General features: G+C 47.4%; 1 pseudogene; it reads left to right on the forward strand.

Annotated features, from left to right (window-relative positions):
• The first annotated feature begins 3,915 nt into the window (after positions 1-3,915).
• On the forward strand, positions 3,916-5,864 carry LOC138154060 (uncharacterized protein KIAA2013-like; annotated as a pseudogene).
• Positions 5,865-6,821: the final 957 nt, after the last annotated feature.

Here is a 6,821-nt window from a genome sequence, read left to right on the forward strand (position 1 = left end):
TATCACCATTATACATTTTACACTTATACCATTTTACCTACCTTAAAGTCCTTGTGGAAATGTACAAGTGACAAAGCAGCAGGCACAGACACCCTGGGAGCTATAGTCACAATCCTGTCCATAGGCAGCCCAAGGGACAGGATCATATTCTCATAGGATTGAAGCAGCAGTGGAATTCAGTGGCCCCTGGGTGTCAAAGCAGTCTTTTTGACGACCACACAACCCATGCCCTGGAGTGAGAAAGGGGCTAGAAAAGATACCCTAAAAATTGTCTGCTTCACTGCTTCACTTCAACCTTACCCTGGACTGTTTATCACAGCAGTTTGGAATACACACACACACACACACACACACACACACACACACACACAATTGTACAAAAACGTTCGTAAAAATGATTCCACTCACCATTGATACATGGAATGTGCCCACATTTATGGACAACAAGAAATCCAATAGAACTGAAAAATGAATGTCTATTGTTGCAAAAGAACGCATCCAAGTAGTAGCACTGAGTGAAACAAGGCAAATGAAGGCCAGTTTACTAAAGTCAGAGTGGCTGCAGTGATAGGGAATTCTGTGAAGCTGGTATAGGTTTCACAATCAAAATAAATCTAGTCAACAAGCTTTCATGCCTTCCAAAAGGAGTGAATAACAGGCTCATGACAATGTGATTGTTACTTACAGGAAAGTACCATACAACCATCATCAGGTGTGTATGCCCCTACCATGATGAACCCTGAGGAGGTCAAAAAATTTATGAAGACCTGGAGATAGTCATCATCAATGTGTTGAAAGAAGACAAACTTATAATTCTGGCTGACTTTAATGCCAGAGTAGGCACAGACTATCAGACATGACAAGGGGTCCTTGGGAGGAAGGGAGTTGGAAACAGCAACAGCAATGGTCACTTACTATTGAAGAATTGTGCATCTAATGACCTCATTACTAACTTGCAGCAAACATTGGCATTTAATAAACTATGGCATTGTTAGAAGAACAGACAAACAAGGTATGAGAGTGAAAAAAAGCCATGGGTGGTGCATGACCCAAGGCAAGATAACTACCAGAAGACTTAATGTCAACATTAGAGAGCTTCTCCATGCCTGGACAGTTTGTTGCTAACTTGGAGGGAAAACTGAAACAATACACAGTTGGCAACAGTGGAACAGAAAAGGAGTGGGCAGCTTTCAGAGATTTGGTGTACAGCACCACATTTACTCATCTGGGCCAGAAAACTTAACAAACATCAAGATAAGTTCAATAAAAATTATGGGGAAATTCAAAAGTTGATAAAAACAAAACAAAACAATAAAACGAGAATTACACAAGGTTTACCAGCAGGATAGTTCATTTGTCTCCAAAAAGGTAGCATTTAACTCCATCAAAAGTAAAGCGCAAGCAAAGCTTAAAGAAGTGCAGGATTCTTCACTCAGTAAGAGGGCAGATAAAATTTGGTTTTATGCTGATAGTAACAATCCAAAGTGCTTTTATGATGCCCTGAAGGCTATTTATGGGCCAAAGACCTATGATGCATCTCAACTACTCAGCACTGATGGAACCACATTGATTAGTGATAAGGATGTGATCCTGGAGTGATGAGATAAACACTTCCATAGTATTCTCAAGAGACTGTCATCAACCAATACTGAAGCCATTGACAGAATACCTCATATTGAAGTCATTCATTCGCTCTCTAGCTGAACTTCCAACTAAAGAAGATATTTTGAATGCTATTAGGCTCCTATCATATGGCAAAATGCCTGGTGCTGATTCTATTCCAGCTGAGATTTACAAGGCAGGGTTCCACTGCTCATACAAAAGCTTGCTGAAATCTTCCAGGTTATATGGAATGAGGAAGTTATCCCCCAGGAATTCAAAGTTGCCTCCATTGATCATCTCTATAAAGGAAAAAGAAATAGGTTGCCCTATGATAACCACAGAGGAGGCTCTGTCAGTCATTGCTGGCAAGATTCTTTCCAGAGTCTTCCTTAATAGATTTGTCCTTCACCTGGAAGATGGTCATCTACCTGAGAGCCAGTGTGACATCAGAAAGTCCAGAGGAACCGTTGATATGGTGTTTGCTATCTGAAAACTTCAGGAGAAATGCCAGGGGCAGAACAAAGGGCTGTACACAACCTTAGTTTACCAAGGCCTTTGATACTGTAAGTCATAAGGGCTAGAGAAAAATCACGGCAAAATTTGTTGTCTGGAGAAGGTCATCAGTATTGGATAATGGATGATGCTCTGTCTCTTTCCCAGTCTCTATCTGAGTGAAGCAGAGCTGTTGCCTTACTCCCATGCCTTTTAACATGATGTTTTCAGTGATGTCAGATGCCTTCAATGAGGACAAAAACGGCATTAAAGTCAGCTACTTCACTGATGGCAAATTATTTAACTTGTAAAAACTATAAGTCAAGACTAAAGTGAAGGGAGAGTTAGTACTTGACTTTTGTTCACAGATAATTGTGCACTTAATGCAGCCTCTAAGCCTGAGATGCAAGATAGTATGGATGGACTCTGTCACTTGTGCTAATTTTATTCTGAGATTCTCCACCAGCCAGCTGTGATGGTAAGGGAATTTGAAGATCTTCCCTGCCCCTTACTGTTCCTCACTTGGGGCCCAACAACAGAAGCTTGTTTAGAGGAGACTTATTTTTCAGAAAGGTCCATACCTTTTGTTACTTTGTCATTGGCAGTGGGATCATGAAGGTTGTGATGTCCTCCGACCCTGAAGAGGGGTGTGTGTGTCTGTACGTCTGTGTGTGTGTGTGTGTGTATGTACTCTGAGATGAGGTTTTGTTTTGGGGCTCACTTATAGGAAGTGTTGTGTGATTTGGCCAGATGAGACTCTGGATATCCATTGAGCCCCCAGGCTTTGAAAAACCCAGATGCTGGTGCTTCTTCTCTGGTAACTGACTATGTATGTAAGTAAGAAAGTTAGAAGCCCTGTCTGCTGGTCTGTTGGATTGTGTTATTTTCTCTGTCTGTGTTTTTTGTCTGTTTGTAATTTGTTTATATTTTCTTTGAAGTTTAGGGTGCTGATTTTTCCCTGAACTAAGTAAATGATAAATATGTTTGATTAAAGAAATATTGTTAACCCTTTTTGAGTTGCTTTCCTTTAGAAAAACAGATCAAAGAACCTATGGTAGGAGCCATCCTGGGTATGCTAGGGTGCTTCCTTTTACACCAGTACCATACCATCCATACTTGGAACCATCAGTTACAGAAAATGGGAAAAAAAATGAAATACTGTGGATAAGTTCACTTACTTTGGGAGCATACTTTCCAGGGAATATAAACATAGGTGATGAGGCTGATGCACATATTGCCAGAGCTGGCTCAGTGTTTGGGAGGCTTCAAAGGAAAGTATGGGAGAAAAGAGGTAATAGACTGACTACCAAACTAAATGTCTATAGAGCTGTTATGCTGACCTCATTATCGTATGCCTGTGAAACCTGGACAGTCTACCAGCGCCATGCCAGCAAACTGAAATGCTTTCATTTAAATTGTCTTAGGAAGATTCTGAAGATTGTCAGATAAGGTACTGCATACTTACACCCTTTCTGGAGCTGATCTACAAGCATTCAGAAAGCACAACTCTTATGGACTGGCTATGCTGTTTGAATGCCAAACATACATTTGCTAAAAGACTATTTGCAGAGAACTCACAGAAGACAGGTGCTCATGTTGTAGTCAGAAGAACTGATATAAGGACACTTTCAAGGTCTTTCTGAAGAACTCTGGAATCAATTGTAATACAAAAGAAAATATGGAACAGTACCAGCCAGCATGGTGGGCCTACATAAAAAAAAAAAAAAGTGCTATGCTCTATGAGCAAAGTAGAATTGCAATAGCTCAAAAGAAACAGGAGATAGGTGGTGGCCGGCGGCAGCCCGATGTGGCTGCAGCCCGATGTGGCTGCAGCAGCGGCTCAAGGGCCTGCCGGGGCTGCTGTCCAGCAGTTGGGCCCGCCGTGTGCTAGGGCTGCTGGGCTTCCTGCTGTTGCTCTTGTGGTAAGTGGGCGGCGGGCGAGGCAGACGGGTTCCGGGCTGGGTTGGGCCTGTACCTGCTGCCCTGAAGCTCGGGCCCCGGAGAGCCCCGCGCCGCAGGCCTGCGTGGAGGCGGCCACCCGCGCGTGGCGGCGCTGCAGTAGGGCGGCGAGGCGGTGCTGCTGAGCGTCCAGGCCCCCGACGGCGCCGCGACCCCGGAGTCCGCCCCAGCCGCGCCACCCGCCCTGGTAGGCAACGGCTTCCTGGCCCTGGACGTGAGCCGGGACCGGCTGTGGGTGACGCCCGGCGAGAGGCAGCCACCCGTGGCGCCGGAGCTAGCGCCCTTCGTGCAGCTGCGGCCGCTGAGCGCGCAGGCCGAGGCGGGCGCTGCCGCGCTGCTGCTGCGCCAGGCCTGGTGCGGCGCGTGCGCTGCCTGCAGCCGACCAAGCAGCCGTCTAGGGCAGGGGCCGGGTGGCCGGCAGCGCCCGCGGGGGCAGGGGCGCAGTGCGTGCTGCTGCAGGAGGACTTCCTGGCGCACCGCGCGCACCCGCACCTCTACGTGCAGCGCATCCACATCCACAACCCCATGGAGCGCGTGGCCGCGCTCTGGACCGTGGGGCCCACGCCTAGGCAGCCCCTCAAGCCCTTCAGGACCACCCTGGAGAAGGCAGGCGGGCGACCACCAGTTCCTTCTGCACTCGGGACACTCGCCCCCGCTGCCCAACGGCAAGGTCATCCTGGTGGTGGTGGCCGCCAAGAAGCTGGTGGACCTGCTCCAGGTGGTCCCCAAGTCGCTGCTGGATGAGGCTGTACTCTGGATGGTCTACATCTCGGAACCTGTGGACCTGCGGGCCCTGAAGGCCAAGGGCGCCAAGGAGATGAAGGAGCTGAAGGCCCTGCAGGACATGGCCCGCAAGGAGATCTTGGAGCTGATGGAGATCCCCGTGGCGGATCTCCTGCTGGACTACCAGCAGCTCTGGGCCCAGCTCTTCGCCTCAGGGGTTGAAATGAAGAAGATCAATGATGCTCACACACCATCTAGCCTGACTGTCAACTTGACTCTGTACTACATGCTATCCTGCTCACCAGCCCCTCTACTGAGTCCTACCCTGAGCCGCTGGGAACGAGACCAGATGGAATCAACTCTGAATTGTGAAGACCACTGCTTCAGTGGCCATGCAACCATGCATGCAGAGAACCTTTGCCCAGGAAGGTTGTCCAGCATTCTCCAGATCCTGCAGCTCTGATGTGTGGAAGTTAACACTCCAGAAACGGGGGTGCAAGGGACTGGTGAAGGTGGGGGCCCCCAGGATTATGCAAGGAATGGTGCTCAACTTTGGGAGTTTGCAGTTCACAGAAAATCACCTTGAGTTCCAGGCAGATCCTGATATGCTCCACAACAGCTACATCTTACAGGGGATCCACTACAAGACTGACCATATCAATTTGGCTGTTCTTCTGGATGGGGAGGGGAAACCATTCTTGCATGTGTCCGTTGAGCCCCACAGCCTGCCCGTCTAGATCTATGCCTGTGAGGCTGGGTGCCTGAACGAGCCTGTGGAACTGACCTCAGAGCCCCAAGGCCACATGTTCCCTGTCATGGTAACCCAGCCCATCACCCCACCTCTACATCTCCACAGATCTGTTGCACTTGCAAGACCTGAGGCACACTGTGCACCTGAAAGCGATTCAGGCCCAGGAGGAGCACATGGCCAAGCACTGCCCTGGCCTGCCCTTCCTCTTCTGGTTCAGTGTGGCCTCCCTCATCACACTGTTCCACTTCTTTCTGTTCAAAGTCATCTACAATGAATACTGTGGGCCCAGAGGCAAGTCGCTCTTCAGGAGTAAGGAAGATCAAGTGTCTGAGTGAATTAACAGTACTGCTTTCAGCCTCCATTTGCACAAGACACCCAGCACTCGAAAAGTCCTGCTGGGAACAAGGACCTTTTGAAAGCAACAATTGTGCCTTGTTAGGGAAAACCAGTGACTTGGAAATGTTTGTGGCTGTTCAGGAGTTTTACCTTGGAATGAATGAGTGTCACTTTGGGGATGAGGGAGGGAAAGGCCGTGTTGATCTTTTGTAAATTTCCACCTTAATAAAGTGAACCTATTTGGGAATTAAAAAAAAAAAAGAAACATGAAATGCACAAATTTGGAGACATTTCCACTCCAAATGTTCATACAAACTATTTTTGCCTGACCTGCGGTAGAGCTTTCTAAGCTCATATTTGTCTTATCTGCCCCAGTCAGGCACACCTTACATTGACCCAGACATAGTGATGTCATTTTGATCCTCTTTGAGCATGAACAACAACAATCATTGTGAGAAGGCTGATGGAGGACAATGAAAGTACAAGGAAACTCTTCCGCACTTCAAAATGACATTGTCCGTTCTCTGACTCTTTCATCAATTCACTCCCATAAGCCCTCTTACTTAAGTGTAATACTTCTTAGCAGAGTGGAGCAATCGGATGTTCACATTTTGTTGTCTCAGGTGCCCACAACTTTGCACTAATGTAACAATACAGCAAGCTGCCTGTGAACTTGGGGATCTTCCCAGGGGACACAAAGGTGCTTGAAGTACCGAGAGTTCCTGTTACTCACCCACTTGCTTTCATCACGTGGATCCTGTCCAGCTTCTGGAAGGCTGCAGTATCCTCACTGCTTACCAGAAGGCACTCAGCATTCAAATTCTTACCCTATTTCTCCCTCCCCCTAGCCTTAAATTTCCCTGATTTGCTAAAGCAGAGACTGGCCCAGATTCTACACTAATCTATGGGTAAGAAGAGAAAATATTAAAAGTATGGAAATCTCAAACCTCTCCATTGA

The sequence above is a fragment of the Petaurus breviceps genome, unplaced genomic scaffold, assembly GCF_028583685.1.
Source record: "Petaurus breviceps papuanus isolate PSGF00001 unplaced genomic scaffold, PetGlider_PUasm1.0 151, whole genome shotgun sequence".
Lineage (NCBI taxonomy): Eukaryota > Metazoa > Chordata > Mammalia > Diprotodontia > Petauridae > Petaurus > Petaurus breviceps.